Here is a 21,817-nt window from a genome sequence, read left to right as displayed (position 1 = left end):
GCAGCAGGCAGAGAGTTCTGACGTGCAAATTGTTTTTTTATTACAATGTTACCCAATTACTTTTCAATAATTATGTATAGCTTCAATATTCCTCATTCTCTTATTTCACTTCTTCAACGTGTGCAATACTTATCAAGTCACAGTTACAAACGTGTTTGTGATCTATGTACACTAAAGATGACAACACCATTAGGTTCGCTACACAACTACTGTCCTAGCTGTTACCAAACATCTTATTTTCACATCTGCCGTCATATTATTTCTAGAAGCAATGTTCAGTCCTAAATAATTATTCCCATGAACTTTAAGCCATAACCTAAATCAAAACAGGTCTTCTCACAGTCTAAATAAGTCTTTTGAACAGGAACATGGCAATACTTTTGTGTGAATTACTGTCAGAGTGGATACCTACATCACATTATTTAATATTATCAAGTCGAATCCAGTGTAAAAGCACATATTGCTGTCACGATTTACCCTCGTTAATCTGATATCTGTTTTACCGTCTATTCATCCTATAAGCAACGTATATTAAATAAAAGCATAAATAGCGTTGAAGCAGCACATAGTTATTTTCTTGGCTTGCATTTCTTTAATCAGTTTCTCAAAAATCTCTAATGCTGATGAAATTGGAAAACTAACACCCTGGACATTCAACAGTGTTTTCTTCATAAATGAGGTAAATGCGTATTAAAAAGCAAATACGTCTCAGACAACGGTCCCTGCCGTGTGCCCAGATTCACAGCTCACTGGCTTTATATCCTTTGGGAGATTATGCCACAATCAAGAGAAGTTTCAGGATTCTTTAATGAGGAAAACTGTTTTGCGAAGAAATGACAAACTTGACACAGCATCAGTGGCAGGATGCTGGAATCGCCGACCTCAGATAGAATAGTGTTTATTTAGTGGAGGGTAAGCCCTCTGCTTTTACCCAGGATGCCGAGGGAATCTTGTATGGCCCTGGATGAGTAGACTATTTTGGTCAGTGGGAGTCTGATAACAGGTGTTAAAAATGGCCATTTCTGCAGGGCCATCCCCAATCCTTTCGTCTTCCTGGTGAACTAGTTGTGTTGGCTTTAGGACTCTGGGCACTTCACCACCTCTAGCAGTGCTAAAGTGCATGTGCTCTCTGCTTAAAACATGGTAACCCTGCCTATATACGTGGCCGGCCCGTTTTGGGTTGTAGGCGGTATGCTGTGTACAGCAAAGACTGTTTCATTAATAATCAATAAAAAAAAGATTTGTCATAAAAACATGGTAACACTGGCTTATAAGTAAATTAAATATGCCAGTTGTGGAGAAGTCCCTAGCACTACATGTGCACAGGGCCTGTAAATTAAATGCTACTCCCAGGATGCTTGTTTCCGGTCCAGGGAAGACATGGCTTGGCAGTTCGGGCTGGACTGTTCCCATGAGGCACAGGGTCAAGACTGATTTGCATGTTGCTGGGTCTGAACTGGGGTGGCAAAGTGAGCTAAAGAACGATGATGGATTCAACCCAGGATCTGTGGCGGGGGTGAGTGTCTGAAAAGTTTCAGTGCTCCATCTATCATCTCCCTGTGTTCACTAATGGGGATGCAGCACTGATTGTGCCACCCACTCAAGTAGCCCTTGAAACATTTCTCAAGCCTGCCATTGCAGAACCTATGTGCGCAGTTTTAAACTGCCTTGTCGACCTGGCAAGTTCACCCTGCTGGCAGGCAGACCTTCCTTTTCATTACAAAGAAGTCACCAATAAGTAGACCCTGGACAGCCCAAGGGCAGGGTGCAGTGTACTTAAAAAGTAGAAGACATACTTTAAGTTTTACATGTCCTAGTAGTGAAAAACTCTTACATTAATTTTTCGCCACTGCAAGGTCTATACCTCCGATAGAATAACATTGGTATTATATTTTATAAATGTAATTTCCAAGTGGAAAGGGATTTGACACCCAAGTTTGGTGTGTCTGGAATCACAACTTTTTATTTTAACCAAGAGTTGCCAACAACTGCCAATGGTCGATAGCATACAGCAATCTTGAACATATACTAGGGTGACCACCCCACCCCCGTCAGTACCTGTAGGAAGCTGGCTCTGTAAATACTATACCAAAGTGAGGTATAGGGTGCACAGAGCCCAGTGGAACCCCAAAGGTAGGCAGAGGTAAAAGTAGATAGCATGTTACTCTCTAGTTGTGGTAGTGTGGGTGAGCAGCAAGGCTTTATCAGAGGGTAGTGTTAAGCATAATCAGCAAATGATTGCACACACTCAAAGACTGAACTTCAGACCAATTGGTTTTGTATAAAAATATTCTTTTAGTTATTTTATTTCCTAGAACCAAACAAGCCTGGCACAGGTAAGTGATTTATACTTTGCAGTAAAAACACAGTTTTGAATTGCAGTTGTATATATACTTTGGTATAGTTTCAGTAGAATTACTGGTAATGCAATACTTCGAAAAATTGTACATACACTTGTATTGGCTTTTCAATAGGAGGTCAAGTAAATAAAAGCGTTTTTGTGTTTTAGTTACAGTTTAAAAGACTTTTATAGATTTCCCAACTCCACACTTAGAAACTTTTCATAGAAAAACAGTCAATGTTATCCTATAGGCGAAAATCGTGTTATCGGATCAGACGTAAGTTCTTGGTTGTGGGAGTTGGGTTTCTGGGGTTAGACTCCGGGGTCCCCCAGGGTCAAGGATGCACTCTTGTTACACCCTCAGTGGCACTAGGGTGGGAATAGGGGGCCTCTGGTTGGTGGCTGCTTACGAGCAGGCCACAAGATTGGGGGAGCAAAGCTCCTGGACTTAAGCTCAGGGCAAATGGGGGTTCAAGACAGCACCAAGGGTGCAACCTCAGCGGCACTAGGGCGGCCGAGTGCAGAGTGCTGCTTTGGAGTCAGGCGCCATGTTACTTTCAAAGGAGTTTCTCCGGTTTGCAAACACACTGCAGGCTTGGAGATGAAGGTCTTCTGGGTGCGACCAGCACTTTGAGGGTTAAGTTGGGATGCTGGGGGTTTGTTAGACACAGTCCGTTGGGCCACCCAAGGCCATGGGGCGTCGGGTGCAGGGGTGTCTTTTAGGGTCGGATCTTCTTACCAGCTCCTGGTTGGGGGGTACCGTCCGGATTTAGGCTGCAAGCATCTACTTGAGGCAGGTCAGGGATCTTGGGTCAGGATCGCCAGGGAGACCTCCTCGCGGTGTTGGGCCACTCGGGCTGTGGGCGACGGGTGCAGAGTGGTGTAGACTCGCGGATTTCGTCAGAGTTGAAGTCTGTGGGTGAACAAATCCGGTATTCACGGGAGACAAAGTATTTTCTTTGTAAGGCAGGGCAGGTACTCGGGGTTCATGTGGTTGCTGGCTGCAGGACGCACCAGAGTTTTGCTTCTGCAGGTTCGAGGTGGGGGACAGGCCGGTAGGCCTGAGGCCAAGTCAGTGGGCATCCCCCTTTTTTCTAGCTTCGGCATAGCTGTACGGTCCTTTTCTTGTAGTTGTTTGTCTGAGGCAAGGTTCGGGGTGCCCCCTAAATACTAGATTGAGGGACTTTTTAGGTAATTAAACGTTGGGACCAATGGGTCCCTTCCTTGGGGTGGGTACACCCCGTATTATGACACCCTCCAGGTGGAGGGAGGCATATGCCTCACTCTGGTTGGCTAGGGTCCCCCATCTGCAAGATGGCGGGGACTGAGAGTTGTGCTTCACCTCGCCTCCCCCACCTGAGAGATGGGGTTGGCAAAGGTGGGCACACCTCTGTTCCTCACTTGTGTTACCCGCCGATTCTCCCGCCCAAAGTGGGGGTGAGAACCAGTGGGGGCCAGTCCCTGAAATCAGCAACAGGCTTGGGGAAGCTCACAAAGGCGGAATCACTTTGAAGCTTCTCCTTCGTGGACCCTGCCCATCCTGGGGGAGGAGGCTTAGCACCTCGTCCCAGGATGCGCATGGTTTCAGGTCCCCGAGAGCAGCAGGCTCTCGACCCAGGAGTCCAGAAACATATCTTGTGGTGGCAGCTGAAAGTAGCCACTCACCCTGGACACTAGCGGTATGTCGTTTTTCAGGGGGCATCTCTAAGATGCCCTCTGTGTACATTTGGCATTAAATCCCACACTGGCATCAGTGTGGGTGTACTGTGCTGAGAAGTTTGATACCAAACTTCTCTGTTTTCAGTGTAGCTATTATGGTGCTGTGGAGCTCGTAATGACAAGCTCATAGCACCATATACTCTTAATGGCAGCACTGCACTTCCAATGTCTAAGAATTGACTTAGACACTGTAGGGGTACAGGGCTGATGCGCCTGTACCCTCCCCACTGGTATAGTGCACCCAGCTAGAGGGGTGACTGATCAATGCCAGGGCAGTGGGTTGTCGACTCTTTGCAGTGTTTTAACCTAGATTGGGTATATATATGAACATTTACCCTACTCTTGTCATCCCGATTTTGTATTATTTTGCCTTCCATGGGTGATTTCATAGTCAATAACCTGTGGGGATTTTGTGCGAATTAATTTCTCGTGTTTTAAATAAACACATCCTTGGTTTTCTCTAACTTATCTAGATTATATACTACAATGTAAACCATCCGCATACTGTGTTGGGAATTATACTCCGTGGTTGTATCACCACCTTCAGAACCTGTATTTTGGAGGCATTATTCACACCTCAGGTTAATTATAGGTGAGCAGATATTGGGTTATTTCTTCCAATAAGGCCACTGATGTCATCTTTGTGCGATAGTATCCCACTCCCTTCTTTGGGATACTTCTTTGTCGCAGGACATTGTCATAGATTATGTGGCTTGTGGTCATACATACAAGGTTACATTACCTAATGGTTATTTTCTTTGGTTATTTTCTTTTGGTTATTAGATTCAGATCCTGACGTGCCACTTATGCAGATGACTTTGGGCATTGTACAGAAGCCAATACCAGGATAATTTGGACTCCGTGTACTTGTTGTTCCAATATTCTCCAACTCAAGTGACTGCTAGGTGAGATTCCGTTTCACAACTGTACTCATTGTTGGTACCTTTGGACTCACAATGTGTCTCGGGTGGCCTTTGGATATCCTCAACTCTATTCGTATTTACACATACCACTCCCTCTCCTTTTTTCTTTTCTCTGTATTTTTCCCTTTCTTTTCTTTTTTCTTGGTTCCTTTTCTGGACCTTTGGTCCTCTTGTGTTTTGACTCTGAATTTAATATCCTTATAATTGATTCCCACTGATTATAAAAAAAAAAATGTTTTTATCATGTTGGCTATGAGCACGTTTATGTACACGATGATGGTTTATAGTAATTTGTGATATATGCATGAATTAATTGACAGCATATAATTTGAAAGATTATCTTGTTTTGTGTGATATTTGTTCATAAGTTATGTGGGATGTCAATAAGTATGTTTCTATATATGTGTTTTTATGTAAATGTTGAGTCATGTCATGTTTATGCGTCATGTAATTGGTTTTATGTAATTGGTTTCAGCCCTGAAGAACTTCCTTTGGCAATAAGGAACACAACGCGTTGGCTGTTTGCCGTTTTTAATGGTTTCAGGTATAAAGAAGAAGAATGGAATATATTTGTTTGCTTTGATTTACTTTAAATCGAGTGCACCTTCCTTATCGGTAAAAGGCAGTGTGCGACTGTAATGGAACAGGGCATCTATGGGTGGCACAATAAGTGCTGCAGTCCTTAGATATCTGCACTGGACTATTTACCAGGGTCTGACCTGTGGCCAGAGATGCCAATTGGGTTTTGTTTTGGGGAAAAGAACACAGGCCCTGGGAACCTGATTGGCAGGGACCCAGGGCACAACAAGTCACAAGTGCATCAGTAGTCTGTCAAAAAGTGGAGGGTTACTGCAACAGAAACCCAGCTTCTCACAGTTACCTATGGGGTGCTTCATATTGTGCACTCAATTTGAAGGGTTCCGCACCTTCCTAGCGTGCACCCTACATAAGAGGCACCCACAAAGAGGGAAGCTACACTATTTCAACAATTTCCCGTTCATAGAGAGGACAGAGAAACTCGGAGTGTGAGGAGTTACTGGAAGTCTTTCAGGATCTAGCAGCTGAGTTAGGCATCCCTCAGCAGAAGACAAGATAGTGGGCCAAACTATAAAACTGGTTTTCCTGGGCATGGAACTGGAATTAACAACATGTACATCCTGCACGCCAGAGGATAAGGTACGGGATATGAGAAAGGACATCAAGGCATTAATGGGTAAGGTTGACGGCCACACTCAGGAAGTTTCAAAAGTTCATTGGGAAACTAAACTTTGCTTGCGAGAGGACTTGCACGTTTAAAAAGGAGGTTCCAGAAGAAGACCACCACACAAGAATAGGGGCAGGGGTGAAGCAGGACCTGAGAACATGGCTGACTTTCCTGGCAGATTTCCAGCCGATGCTCATGTCGAGAGAGAGCTATGTGTCGGACAGGCACATAGAGTTATTCACTGATGCATCCGGCAGTCCAGGTTTCAGGGCTATCCTCAAGAACAGATGTTTGCGAAGAAATGGCCCCAGGAGAGGGTTAGGGCAGGCCTCACCAGGAACATTACACTTCTGGAACTTTTTTCCATAGTGGTGGTATTGACTGCATGGTGGGTGCAGCTAAGGGAGATGAAGCGGACCCTTTGGTCAGACAAACAGACAGTGGTAAACACCATTATCAAGAGGGCAGCTAGGTGTGTGCAGGTTTTGAAGCTGTTCCTGTAGTTCTTGAGGAACCTAGCCATAAAGGCAAGGAATGTCCCGGGGATGAATAACACTCTAGCAGATGTACTCTCTTGCTTCCCCATGGAAAAGTTCAGGAGGCTGGCACCAGAGGCAAAGTAGAGGATGACCCAATTCCCAAACAGCCGGTGGGGATTGGTAGATTTGACCTGTCCTACTTAACTAAGCACGCTCTAGTCCCAAAGACAGCGAGGCACTATGAAACGTATGCCGAAACTGTAAAGAAGGTGACAAGGCTAGCAGCATTTGATGATCATGAGGCAGCAGTCAGGAAAATGGAAAAGTTCATGTAAGGGGCATTCGACCAGAAGAAGTCAAAATCATGGGTACAGGCGCACCTAACTGCAGTGGCACACTTCACCAAGATCACAACTGGGAGGGACCTCACATTTTATAAGGGCAGTCATGAAAGGGTGGTGGAGGCTGGAAGGACCTACACAGGATGCAAGGCTCACAACTGAATTCCACACACTGACGCTGGATGCAGTATTCACATACCAGTTTGAGGCTACATTCTTCAAAGCAGTTTTCACTTTAGCATTTCTCGGGGCATTAAGGGTAAGCAAGTTGGTGGCCCCATCAGGACAAGATGACGGAGAGTCCTGCCTGCAGAGTCAGGACATATAGCTAAGCACAGGGCAATTGAAGTACTGCTGAGGAGGTCTAAAAAAGACTGGCTGGCTAAGGGTGTCAAGGTACGGCTGCTGCTCATTTCAGTTCAAGACAGTCCTGACGAAGACACTGGCCAGGGCAGGGCTGCCAGTGGCATGTTTTTCTACACACTCGTTCCACATAGGGATGGCAACTTTCGCTGCTCGTTTGAGATTTTCGGCAGAGGGGATCAAGCTGGAAAGATGGCCCTCCAACATCTATAAAAGCTACGGGAGGGTGCAGCACCCCAACCACAAATCTAGCAGGGCAGAGCAGCTCTCCCCCCATCCCACCCCATTTCAATCCAACAGGCTCATCCTCTGCACAAGAACAAATCACAGGACAATGGCTAGAAGGGGTTGTGCAGGCCTGACATATCCGCGCATGCCTTGAAATAGGCACAGAGCGCAAAACAGTACGAGTGGTCGGACACTCTTTCATGCGCAGGACCCAAGCCTGGTGGAGACAATCCAGGACAACAATGGGCGAATACCATTGACATACAGACATGATGTGGTTCGGGCTGCCAGGGATGATATGGGAGTAACTTTAGGGCTACCCTCAAGGGGTTGCATGCCGCCCAGGCTCACAAGACGGATATGTTGATAATACCCTTGGGTAAACAACCTGGCACAGCTAGACAGAAATGAGCTCCTGGCACGCACTAGGAGTGATTTAACAGAGGCATCAAGATTGTTTGGCAGCAATGCATTGGTCTGGTCGGAGATTACACCAAGGTAGAAATGGAGGGGTGCTTATTCCACAGGGGCTCTGGATAAGCGGCGTAAGAAACTGAACGTGGCAGTAAAAAAAATCTGCATTGCAAACAGGTGAGAGAGCATCTGAAACAGCCTCATCAATCTGCAGAGGCTCAAATACAACCACAGCAACAGGGAACACCTTTGGCCCAGAACACCTCTGTCTCCTCTGGGTAATCTATGTGCAGCCACAAATCTACCAGGCTGTAGAGGAAGAGACCAAAATACTTTGGGGGAGCTGTCCTCAGTTGTAAACCCACAGGCAGCGTGGCGGTAAAGGATATGGGCACAAGGATGATGGGTAGGCCACACCCGGCGGGGCAGTAGGCCAAGCTTCTTACCTTATGATGCCTTACAGCAGAGTATGGCATTTCATGATGCTTTGTAGCCCAGGTCTGCTGGAGGGAAGGACGCAAAGGACAGTCAAGGGTAGCGAGTAAAGCATACAAGGGTTAAAAGGAGTACCCCCCCATACAAAGGGATAACACCAGCTCAAAGACTCAATTTTCTTCACAAACCATCTGAATGATTTATGTCATGTTGATTTATGATATGCTAGGAGATGTGATGATGCATTAAATTGATTTATGGCTGACAAATTTCAGCAGATGTCCTAAAAATGTCAAACGTGATTTATGATAGGCCTGTGCTGGAAATCAAACTGCAGCCAATACTTCCAAACTATCAAAAGAAGTATGTGGATCATTTAAGTGGGAGTGGCCGTGAGCTGGAGTTTACACACTTAAGTTGTGTTTACTATTGAGACCTGCTTCATGAACGTGGACTTTTATAGACAACATAAAGCAAGAGAAACCATGTAGTTTTCATTTAACATGGCAGGATGAAATGGTCATTTCACTGGCATATGCTTATTGCGTATTGATGATCTGCAGTGTTCTTTTCGTCAAAAGGCAGAGGAGAACCTAAGATTTCATTACGTCTTTTAAATCTGCTTGACAGAGAAGGTCGAAGCAAGAGATCAGAGTAGGAGCAGAAGCAGGTTTGAGGGAGGACACTGTAGATCTTAAGAGCCACCACAAGAGAGACTCTCAAACCGGCGACCAACAGGAGCCACGAAAGTGGTGCCCCCTGCCACGAGCTTGCAAGTTTGCCGCCTTGCCCGCTTCCCGTCTCCTCCCTAGTGTGGCAACACCCACATAATACCACTGCGTCGCACCACTCCTCTCATAGCCAGCCCCTGAAATTTTCAGCAGTGGAGGCTACCAGGTCTTTTCGGGTAGGAGGGGGGTGTGGCAGTGGTTGGGGTTGTGTGCTCTGCACACCACGTTTCGTAAGCGAGGATGCAGGGAGAGCCCCTGCTCCTGGGTACTCCTGGATGTAGGCTCACTCGGTAGGCAGACCCAGTGCAGCCTGTGGTTTTCCTTACATCTCCTGCTCTCTTATGTGTGACCACTTTACCATTACCTCCGCATTCCAAGTTCCATTCCCTCTAAGCACTCCGCATTTATTTCAATTCTGACCCAAATGAACCAACCTGTACAGCGGAGCAGAAATAGAGTTGGGTAGCTAAAAGCAGCAGTTTAGATTGGACTCTAGTCCCTTCTTCTGCAGAATCTATATGCATTTGTGCATCTGTCATTATCAAGCTAACCACCTGTAGACTGCTTTTTGTCACTAGAATTCTGATGGAGGCGAGCCACAAAGGTAAGACGCGAGCAGTGGTGGTGCCACCCTGCTCCAGACGAGAAGCATGTAAACATGCAGCGTTTTCAGCCAGTTTGGTCACAGAAGGACCCGGACTTTGAGGTGGGAGGGATATAGAAGACAAGACATAATTAAGCCAAGACAAGGTGGAAAGGGAAAGAAACAACAACAGGGTGACCCTGCGTCCCTCAGAACCTGGGTATGGCTATACAAACAAAAACACTGGTTCGGTCAGGCATGCACAATATTTATTTGCAAAAGGATTATTTCTTTTGTAGAATAATACAAAACCTTCATTAATGATATCCGAACAATTCTGGAACACATAGCAAAAAACACGGATGCGAAATAGAGAATATTCTTGTATTTTATATAAATTAAAGCATTTATATACTTGCAAGTTTGAAAACAAGGCTGTCAAGACAAGGTGAAGCTTATAGTGACGTGTAGTAAAGTGACTTTTGTGCTCAGTGGTAGAACATGGTGTATATATTATGTACAAGGTGATTAAAACCACAGTATATACACAAGGGAGAAGAATGTTGTGGGCCAGACTATTATGACAAAAACAATGACTGATGCTCGTACAAATTATTCAATCATTTGCACGCAGAGCCTTGGTATCTCTGGACCCTAAGAGATTGTCGACGTTTCAACTCAGACAATGCTTAATTAAGAAGTCAAGGCGGGTCTTCATCAGGACAGGTGTAGGGGAGTAATGACAGCCCTTGGTAAATCATCTATTCAGTTGTGATTAGTAGGTCATCTTTAATTGTGACCAATCCAGGTGATGCGATCCGTCGTGGACTTGCTGCCGGCGTGAGAGATCTGCTGGATTAACAAGAGTTTCAGAAAGTTGGGTGAAGTTTACCATTAACTCCGATACACTGAATCAAAATAGGGGCACCGTAACCCTAAATACAGGCAATTGTTGTAATTATTGGAATAAGAGGAAAATAACAGATTTAACTACAGCACCATAACAAGCAATAATTGAGGGTGACGAGATGGCTTGATGGCAGGTGTTTGGAAGACACAGCTACATCGCAACAGCCATGGTCCCAATCCCAAATCTATCACTTATTCCATCCTGCTGCCAGACCCCCACGGCCACCCCAATTACACCTGGGGCTGGCGCATAATCAATCTATCAAGGAATTTGTAGAGCGCACTACTCACCCGTGAGGGTCTCAAAGCGCTGGGGGGATGGGGGGTGCTGCTACTGCTCGAACAGCCAGGTCTTGAGTAGCCTCCTGAAGGTTAGTAGGTCTTGGGTCTGCCGTAGGATGATGGGGAGGGTGTTCCAGGTCTTGGCGGCGAGATAGGAGAACTATCTGCCGTCGGAGGTCGCTCTTCGGATGCGGGGGATGGTGGAGAGGGCGCGGTTGGCGGAGCGGAGCTGGCGGTTCGGGGTGTAGAAGGCGAGTAGTCTGTTGAGGTATGCTGGTCCGGTGTCGTGGAGTGCCTTGTGTGCGTGGGTGAAGAGCTTGAAGGTGATCCTCTTGTTGATGGGCAGCTCAGGTGGGGTGTGATGTGGCTGTGTCGAGGGATGTCGAGGCGTTCTGTATGCGTTGCAGTCGTTTAAGCAGTTTGGCTGGGGCTCCCACGTAGAGGGCGTTTCCATAGTTCAGCCTGCTGCTGACGAGGGCCTGGGTGACTGTTTTTCTTGTGTCGGTGGGGATCCACCTGTAGATCTTGCGGAGCATACGGAGGATGTTGAAGAAGGAGGATGAGACTGCGTTGACTTGCTTGGTCATGGAGAGTGTTGAGTCGAGGACCAACCCCAGGTTGCGTGCATGGTCGGTGGGCGTTGGTGCTGCTCCCAGGGCGGTCGGCCACCAGGAGTCGCCCCAGGCTGAGGGGGTGGAGCCGAGGAGGAGCACCTCGGTCTTGTCAGAGTTCAGCTCCAGACGGCTGTTCTTCATCCATTCGGCGACGGCTTTCATTCCTTCGTGGAGGTTGGTCTTGGCGGTGAGGGGGTCCTTGGTGAGGGAGAGGATCAGCTGTGTGTCGTCGGCGTAGGAGATGATGTTGAGGTTGTGCAGTCTGGCGACGTGGACGAACGGGGCCATGTAGATGTTGAACAATTTCGGGCTGAGGGATGATCCTTGGGGTACGCCGCAGATGATGATAAGTGCTACAGGAGGAGTTTACATCTCACTTGCACGACAGTCCCATATGCTCCGATATTACCATTACTGGGGACGCCTAGGGGGAGGATGAGCACTACCGAAGCAGCTCTCACAATCTGGCATGCTGCGGGAATTGACACCCTTGGCGACTTATACAGGGACGGTACACTATTGACATTTGAGGCATTTGCAGAGGATACTGAATTGCCGGCAGGACAATTCCTATTACACACCTCCCTTATGAGGGCCCTATCGGCTACTGGGGAGACCTGACAACTGAACCACCGATGCATCTGCTACTACAATATTTACACGTAATGGGGGCAGGATCACATATCATACATTGGTTGGTGGTGGCTCTACTCACGCATACACTGAAACCGATGCAGAATCTCCGCACCCGTTGGGAAGCAGACATAGGCCTGCCTTGGACTGATAAGGAATGGGACGCCTTCCTAGCTGTCTCTAAGTATATACCGAGAAGCTCTAGATTTAAACTCATACAAACCTACATCATAAAGAGAGCGTACCTTTCACCCAACAAGATGAACAGATATTTTAACATTGCCACTTCTGCATGCCCATGCTTCCGACAGCTTAACACGGACCTGCTCCATATGCTATGGTCCTGCACTTCCCTCCACCTTTACTGGCAAGAAGTAGCCACAGCCTGTGCACTATGTACTGACTCATCCCTGCCGCTCACATAGGAAATTTGCATTTTAGGCTTTATGCCAGATCCAAAAAGAACAGAGTCACGTCCAGATTTCAGGACCTGGGGCTGATAGCTGCAAAGCGCTTAACTACTAAGAGATGGAAGCACACAGACCCCCCCCCCCCTCCCCCAGAGGTAATCAGCTGGAAAAGATCACTCACGATATGGGCACAGGCGGAAAGCACAACACTCCACAGAGAGGAAACAGCTTGCCTGCGCAAATACCCCATAGCGCAATATTGGGACACACTACTTACTGCCTTCAAACGCGGCGGTACAGGAGGGAGTGATGATGTTCAGTCTGTTGATTCGCAGCATACGCACTAGGGATCCTGAGCTAGGATGGATGTGGTAGCTGAAATTAGAAGTGCGAAGCATTGTACACCCACATATAGCCCCGGTCTACTATAGGGGATTCCCCTGACCAGGCACTGACGCGGCAGCGACCTTTACCATACATACTGATCTAAGCCTTAGCCTGGCGAGCCACCACGTCGTAAGATACCAAATGTGCATTTTCTTGCCCAGTCATGCTCCATTTAATATATCTGTACCTCTTTGATGGCAGTTCTTTATTATGTTGTTCGATTTCTTTTTGTAGATTAGAGAATATATGTCTTATTGGCACTTTTCATTGTTCTCTTCTCTTTTCGTTACGCAATTCCCCTACTGCAGTGTTGCAATGACTATGCCCTAAACCTATTTGTATATGCTAACACCATGGGTGCCAGGCACCGACAGGATGGTCTCAACCCGATGTGTTAGAAAAGGGCGAAGGCGACCTTGAATAGAGATTAGGAATTGTAATGCAGCAGTGAGCACAAGAAGTAGCACACAGTGATCCACGAGCCAGTACCTTCTGGAGCGACATGTATATGTCACTATGGTTTGTATCCCCACTATTGTACCACATTGTTGATATACATAATGTTTTCATTGATATGTACCATATATGTCAGGATACTGTTTCAAATTCTTCTGCAATGTAATGTAATATCAGAAACGATAAAATCAAAAAAGACCAATAAAGATATTTAAACAAAAAAAAAACAAGCAATACTTGAGATAACTGCACCTAATATTAAAGAAAGGTTTGTGTTACTTATTGTTGAACATGAAAACCTTTTGCCTTCCAACCTATTGTTTTTGTTGATTTTGTTTTTGCTGGATATACAACTTTGTGCACTTTACCACTTCTAACCAGTGCTAAGGTGCATGTGCTGTCTCCTTTAAATGATAAGATTGACTTACACCCAACTGGCATATTTAATTTACTAGTAAGTGCCTAGTAAAGTGGTACTCTATGTACCCAGGGTCTGTAAATGAAAATGCTACCAGAGGGCCCACCCACTTAAATAGGCCTCTAAACAGTTTCCAGGACTGCCATTGCAGGCTGTGTGTGCAGTTTAACACTGCCATTTTGACCTGGCAAGATAAATCTCCTGCCAACCCAAACCTCTCTTTTTAATACATATGTCACCCCTAAGCCCTTCATAGCCCAGAGGGCAGTTTGCAGCGTTGGACATGTGTTTTAAAAATTTTCTATGTTCTGGTAGTGAAAACCTCCTAAATTAGTTTGGTCACTACTGTGAGGCCTACCGCTCCCATAAGATAACATTGGGTAGCCTTACTACACTTAGTAAGTGGTAACTTTCAATTTGGAGTTCTGTTTTCTAAGTGCACTCGAAATTTCTAAATTAATACCATGTTTTCAATCACTTATTATTGTGCTGCTCCATCTGTTACACTGTGTCTGTCAGTGCCTGAAATATTCACAACTGCGTGGGGCTGGCGAGCCGGCCCCTTAGATGTGTGCACTTTTTCGTAAAACAATCCTTTTTTTTAATCTTCATTCCACTCTTCTCAAACACAAAGTTCAAATGCTTATTGATTTTGAATCATTCCGTGAATGTATTCATTCATTTTCCAAGAAAATTTATTGAAGATGTAAGTTGTTCATTTTTAACAAAAGAATTACTTTTTGATACCCAATGCATTTCGGGTCATAGAACGGACCCTTCCTCAGGGGTCTATAACGAAGAAGAAATACAAAAACCCAGATCAGGCTAATACTTCCTTGTGTTGCAATAAACAGAATAATGCATTCACGACTATTTCAATATGCCCAAAACAGTAAATACATGTGCCACTAGTTGTGCTATCTGAAATGCGTACCAAAGAGAATGTTACTACACATTAAACGCTGTGTAAATGAGCTCCCTTGGAAGGTTTCAAATCCGGTTCCAAATTGATCAATGCCCCCGGTTTCTTGATGATGTTCCTTATTTTGTTTGCTTGAGTAGAATGTTTAAAAACACAAACTGTTGGTGTCTTTTCACTAGAGGTTTTGGCTGTTAATAAAGTTTCTCTGTCCAAATTTCCCACTTTCGTAATGGATTCCTCAATAATATTCCTTGGGTATCCCCTCTTCGTGTATCTCAAGGCTTGATTATTAATCGTTGTTAGTGCATCTGTCGGATTGGAAGTGATGCGTTTTAATCTGATGAACTGTGACAAAGGCAAGTGCTTTTTGAGGGATTCTTGGTGGAAACTTTTAAAGTGCAAACAACTGTTACAATCCGTTGCTTTGATATATACATTGGTTTTTATGGTGTTGTTCTCAATTGATACTAGAACGTCCACAAATGCGATTTGCCGTTTGTCTATTTGATGGGTAAATTTGATTCGTTCATGACATATGTTAAGACGAGAGATGTTGTTTTGTAGTACCTTCTGATCTCCTCTCCAAACGATGAATATATCATCGATATATCTTTTGAATAGTATCAGTCCTTAACTCCATTCTGGATTTTGTAAAATGTGTTCTGACTCAAATTTAGACATAAAAATATGATGGTGCCCCTGCGAATCCCATAGATGTTCCATTACATTGTCCAAAAAACATGTTGTGCCATTGAAAGTAGCTATGATTTAATTCAAAATGCATCAATTCTAGCAAAAAAAACGTTATTCACTTCTTCCATGTCGTTTCTTAACAAAAACCATTCAAGAGCTTCCAAGCCTTCGTTGTGAGGAATCGATGTGTACAGAGCAGTGACATCAACTGTACACAGCCACCAATCTTGTGTGTTCTCTATTTCTACTGTTTTGAACATATTAAGGAATGCTGTAGTATCCTTTATGTACGTTTCCCCTTTTTGTACCAAAGGTTGCAGGAACCAATCTAAATATTTACCAATAGGTTCGGATATAGAGTCACAAGCTGAAACTATGGGCCTAAATGGTGGTTTCTTTGCGTTTTTATGAACTTTAGGGAGCATATAAAATTGTGGTCGTCGAGGATATTTAGTGTCCAGATATTTATATGTTTTTTCACTGATCCATTTAATTTCAAGGGCATGGTCTAAGATTACTTTTAGTGTCATTTTGAAGGCATGCGTGGGGTCATTCTCCAATTTCATGTATGTCCCTTTATCTTGTAGGTGATCTAAAACACTAGTCTCATAGAACTCAGTGTCCATCACAATGAGAGCTCCTCCCTTGTCAGCTTTTTGAAAGGTCAGGTCTGTATTATCCACCAATCCTTGCAGAGTACTCCATTCTGTTTTTTGAAAAGTTACAGCGAGTCCCACTATTGAAATTGATTTTACTGATTTCGGTTTGGATCACTCTTTCAAACGCATCAATGGTCTTATGCGACATTAGTGCGCAAAATGTGCTTTTGGCTCTGAATTCTTTAGCTTCTCTTGGTCCTTCAATGTCGGTTGCCGGTTGTTTAACACTGAAAAAATATTTCAATCTGAGCGATCGTAAAAATGTAAAGATAGCTATTTCCGTTTCCTGTAAATTGCTCTAATACACTGGGACAAATGAAGTAGCTTTATTTAACAATGTCATTTGTGCGCTAGTAAGTTGTTTACTAGAGATATTCAACACTAAACTGTCTTAGTTTTGCTCCTCCTGATTCGTGTTTCTCTTTCTTCTTCTGTTTCTTTGCCCCCCTCCTTGTTTTCCTTGTTGTGGAGCATTGTTGACCGCTGGGCTTGTGGATAAAAAAAATGCTTTGTGTTTTATTGACTGAAACACTTCTAGCTTGTTCATTTGAAGTGCTTGCCACAGGTAATAAGTGTTTTGTTGGTTAGGAAGCGTGAATGTCATAGGATCCAAGGGAGCTCATTTACACAGCATTTAATGTGTAGTAACATTCTCGTTTGTACGCATTTCAGATAGCACAAAGAGTGGCACATGCATTTACTGTTTTGGGCATCGTGTATGCATTATTCTGTTTATTGAAACATAAGGAAGAATTAGCCGGATCTGTTTTTTTGTATTTCTTCTTTGTTCTAGACCCCTGAGGAAGGGTCTGTTCTATGACCCGAAATGCATTGGGTATAAAAAAAAAAAAAAAAGCAATTCTTTAGTTTTGTTAAAAATTAACAACTTACATCTTTAATGAATTTTTCTTGGAAAATGAATGAATAAATTCACGGAATGATTCAAAATCAATAGGCATTTGAACTTTGTGTTTGAGAAGAGTGGAATGAAGATAAACGAATTGTATTACGAAAAAGTGCACACATCCAAGGGACCGGCTCGCCAGCCCCATGCAGTTGTGAACTTTCAATTTGGAGCAGATAGGAATGTAGAGTTTAGTGTCTAAAGAATTGTAATTTAAAACCCTCTTTAATGGTAAAGTCGGATACACAGTCACAATTATGAAAATGCCACTTTTAGAACGTTGCTATTTTCTTGCCCTAACCCTGCAGCCTGTAACCTGGTTCACATGACTAAGTATAGCTGGCAGCTGGTCTTTGTGTATTGCTCCTAGACAGTAAGAGAAAGGGGAATAGATGATAGAAGAACGGACCATTCTGATTTTGAAGGGAATGGGCTGTCACCTACCACACTTGCACATCGCACATCACAAAGGTTTGCCTGAGCACTCTCACAAAGGGTTTGACCCTGATCTGTTGTGACCTCACACAATCTGGGGACAGGGCAAGGAGGCAGGAAATACGAGACACCTGGGGGGAGGGGGGGGTAGAAACCTCCAGAACCTTCTCCTACTTCAAAGTGGGCACCCACCAGATATAAATATTGGATACTTAGACCCAACTCTTCAGATCACTTTTGGACCTGGCGATCCTGCAAGAAGGAGGACTGCCCAGCTGTGTGAAGACTGCCTTTTTGCCCAAGACTGCTTGGCTGGCTCCAGCCAGCCTGTGTGTCCCAGGACTTCCAGAAGAATCTCCAAGCATCAGTTGGCTGACCTCCTGTTCTAAAGCCACAGGAACACCACAGGCTTTGCAGCACGACGCATTTCCACACAAGGTTGTTACAACCACCACAGTGCGATGCATCCCCATAGCAGAGCCTCGCATTGTCGACAAAGATCTTGGGACCCTCTGCAGGGCGACACATCCTTGACGCAGCGCTTCGCAACTAGGATTTAAGTTAACCTTTTCAGCAGGCCTAACTGGGTCCCTGTAGCTGCCTCATGCTCCATCAAAGTTTGCCTGAACTTGTGACTTTGTCCCGGCCTGGCACGACCAGGTAACCACAGTTGGCGCTTTGTACTTCCAAGCACTCCTGTCTCTTAAATATTTAAAATTACATACCTTTGGTTCTATTGATTGGATTTTGTTGTTCAAGTTCAAATAATTATTTTATTTTTACTATATTTTTCTAAATTGGTGTGGGATTTTTCAGGTGATGTGTTTTCACTGTATTACTGTTTGAATTGCTGCATAAATACCTTACACATTGCCATTGAGAGTTAAGCACAGGTTATTTTGGGGTTTGCTTGTGTTTCACCCTGACAGAGATTGTGGGTGATGCTAGAGTAGGGTGTAACCCACCTCAACCAGTAACCCAATTTCCAAAGTTATGAATAGGATGGTAGGTAAAAATTAATTGGAGGTGAAGGTAGATAAATTAAGGTCTAGGAAGAAAAATTACCCCAATATAGATGTGAATGTGCCTAGGAAAATTAATCATTTAATTAGGTGTCAATTTAGGTTTTAATCTAAGGGAAAACCTGATCAACTGCATGAAGAAGAAAAAAATAGACAGAAACCATTGAGCAAGAAACTAAATTTTAGATCATAAATGGATAGCATTGCGAGAGGCTGTGGAATTAAAGAACAGCAGCAGATTCCAGAGAATGCAGAAGCATCAGGAAATAGACAAGGTGCCCTTCCAGTGACCATTTGTGGAAATTAACTGATCGAATACATCTCCAGGCTGAATGTTGCAAATATTAATAATAGTTATGGTTCACTTGTCAAATAAACTAATATTCTAGGGCCAATGCAGGACTATGGTGAACCAACGGCAAAAACAATAAAAATCTATATTCTTAAAGCAAGATCCTCTGCTGCCATGGGCCTGATGAAATACCAATAACTGTTATAAAGAGGGACGCCCAGTGATAGTCTATCTTTTTGGCCAGTCTTTAAAATGTGTTACACTAGTGGATCTACTCCTCCATCTTGGACTGGCAGTATAATAATACCCTTACATAAAAAGGGAGATAGTTGTAACCATCGAATTACAGACAAATAGTATTATTTGATGCAGTAGGAAATAACTTAGCTAGCAGTATACTAGAACATCTCCAAGGATGAACAATAGAAAGAGCGATCCTGCCTTTACATCAAGCAAGCTTTAGAAACAATGCTCAACACTTGACAACATTGCAACTATGCAAGTAATATTGGAAAAGTACGTAGTAATTAGAAGTCAGTATGTGTGTGTGTGCAGCTTTTACAGACTTTGCTACTGCTTTTGATCAAGTAAAATCGATCCACGTTATGGAAGAAACTCATTGCATTAGGAATTCCGCCTCCCCTTTTGCGTTCAATAATGGAACTGTATTCTTCCACCTGGTGGCACATGCTTATGGAGGGGAACAAGTAGCTACTCCAAAAATAAATACAATTGTAGTTTAAAACAGGGTTGCCTATTGGCCCTACTAGTGTTTTCGCTTTATATTTAAGATTTACCAGTAGTGTTAACTAATTCAGCAGTTGGCCCTCCTAAAGCTTGCTTTACACCACGGTTACACATAGTACGGCCCATGGGCCGCCAGCGGCCCGGTAAGCCTTCCTTGACGGCCCGCGGACCTTACAGACATCCTTCCTGTCATTTAAAAAAAAAAAATTATTAAATAGTATTAGCAAACACTGCCGGTTGCAGCTGCCCGGACTCTGAGACTTTGCTCAGTGGGGGCCTAGGGATTCCAGTGATTGTCAAAGTGGAGATGCAGGGGCCTAAGAAGTGAAATACAACAAAGCTTTATTAACATGTAAATGATCTTTTAAAGACCTGTGAAGTACTCGGGTGCGGCTGTGTGCGAGCGCTGGGAAGCTGTCTCAGTGCGGCTGTGTGCGCGCGCTGGGAAGCTGTCTCAGCCCGGGCTGAGAGCTTACACACACATGGGGTGAGATGACAGAGGGAGAGGGAGACGGAGGGAGAAGGAGGGAGGGAGGGAGAGGGAGAAGGAGGGAGGGTGGGAGGGAGAGGGAGAAGGAGGGAGGGAGGGAGGGGGGAGAAGGAGGGAGGGAGGGAGAGGGAGAAGGAGGAGGAATAGAGAGAGGGAGGGAGAGGAGGAATAGAGAGAGGGAGGGAGAGGAGGAATAGAGAGAGAGAGAGAGGGAGGAATAGAGAGAGAGAGAGGGAGGAATAGAGAGAGAGAGAGAGAGAGAGAGAGAGAGAGAGAGAGAGAGAGAGAGAGAGAGAGGGGGGGGGGAGACAGGGGGGGAGACAGGGGGGGAGACAGGGGGGGAGAGACAGGGAGGGGGAGACAGGGAGGGGGAGACAGGGAGGGGGAGACAGGGAGGGGGAGACAGGGAGGGGGAGACAGGGAGGGGGAGACAGGGAGGGGGAGACAGGGAGGGGGAGACAGGGAGGGGGAGACAGGGAGGGGGGGAGACAGGGAGGGGGGGAGACAGGGAGGGGGGGAGACAAGGAGGGGGGGAGACAAGGAGGGGGGAGACAAGGAGGGGGGAGACAAGGAGGGGGGAGACAAGGAGGGGGGAGACAAGGAGGGGGGAGACAAGGAGGGGGGAGACAAGGAGGGGGGAGACAAGGAGGGGGGAGACAAGGAGGGGGGAGACAAGGAGGGGGGAGACAAGGAGGGGAGACAAGGAGGGGAGACAAGGAGGGGAGACAAGGAGGGGAGACAGGAGGGGAGACAGGAGGGGAGACAGGAGGGGAGACAGGAGGGGAGACAGGAGGGGAGACAGAGGGAGGAGGGCGACGGAGGGAGGAGGGCGATGGAGGGAGGAGGGCGATGGAGGGAGGAGGGCGATGGAGGGAGGAGGGCGATGGAGGGAGACAGGGGGAGAGAGAAACAGGGAGGGAGAGACCGGGAGGGAGAGACTGGGAGGGAGAGACAGGGAGGGAGAGACAGGGAGGGAGAGACAGGGAGGGAGAGGGAGGGGGGGGAGAGGGAGGGGGAGAGAGGGAGGGGGAGAGTGGGAGGGGGAGAGTGGGAGGGGGAGAGTGGGAGGGGGAGAGTGGGAGGGGGAGAGTGGGAGGGGGAGAGAGGGGAAGGAAGGGGGATGGAGGGGGAAGGAGGGAGGGGGATGGAGGGGGAGGGAGAGAGAGAGAGAGAGAGAGAGAGATGTGTGTATGCCAGGTCTGGTGACTAAGTGGACGAAGGCGTCTGCTGCAGGGACCTGTGTTCAACCTCATGGTCACAATATTTTTTTGCTTTAGCCCCGCCCCTCCCCTTCTGACCCCGCCCCCACCGGTGCTGCCCTCGGCCACAAACCACACTGTAAATTTGGCCCCGAGAGAAAGTTTGTGAGTACCCATGCTTTACACCAACGATATAGTGATTTTCGATCAGACACCAATTGGGTCACACAGACGTTTTCCCCGCAGTACATTTTTTGAAAATTAGTACAGCAAAAAGTAAAAGTTTATAAGTAGAAACAAGCAGAAAAGAACAAGAATTAATTGATTTGTGGGGACGGAACCACTGGTAGCAGCAAAAGAGTGTACCTATTTGGAGCAGATCTTAGCTCTTCATTAGATGATAAAGCACACATTGCCAATATTACGTAGAGAGCGATGAATCATAAGAATGGGTTATGAAGCATTATAATGAACATGGTCGTAGACATTTTACATATCTCTTAATGCTAAACAGGAGGAAAATTCCCCCTACTCAAGGTTGAGACAACTGGTATTAAGAACTGGGCTTTTATGGATTTAGTGGA

The 21,817-nt window shown here is 45.5% G+C and overlaps 1 protein-coding gene and 1 long non-coding RNA gene across 2 annotated transcripts in view; one reads left to right on the top strand and one right to left on the bottom strand.

Annotated features, from left to right (window-relative positions):
- Positions 1-21,817, bottom strand: part of LRRC40 (leucine rich repeat containing 40) — a 354,024-nt gene that overhangs the window by 210,390 nt on the left and 121,817 nt on the right. The gene's annotated exons all lie outside the window — the stretch shown is intronic.
- LOC146834763 (uncharacterized) overlaps positions 1-21,817 on the top strand; it is a 43,742-nt gene that overhangs the window by 8,963 nt on the left and 12,962 nt on the right. The window contains exons 2-3 of the long non-coding RNA XR_014960652.1: positions 4,844-4,965; positions 5,459-5,527. This is a non-coding gene — a long non-coding RNA (uncharacterized LOC146834763). The remainder of the gene's footprint in view (positions 1-4,843; positions 4,966-5,458; positions 5,528-21,817) is intronic.

The sequence above is a fragment of the Triturus cristatus genome, chromosome 4_2, assembly GCF_964204655.1.
Source record: "Triturus cristatus chromosome 4_2, aTriCri1.1, whole genome shotgun sequence".
In the NCBI taxonomy this organism is placed as follows: Eukaryota; Metazoa; Chordata; class Amphibia; order Caudata; family Salamandridae; genus Triturus; species Triturus cristatus.
Note: the sequence above shows the minus strand (reverse complement) of the source record. Positions and strands in the feature narration are given on the sequence as shown.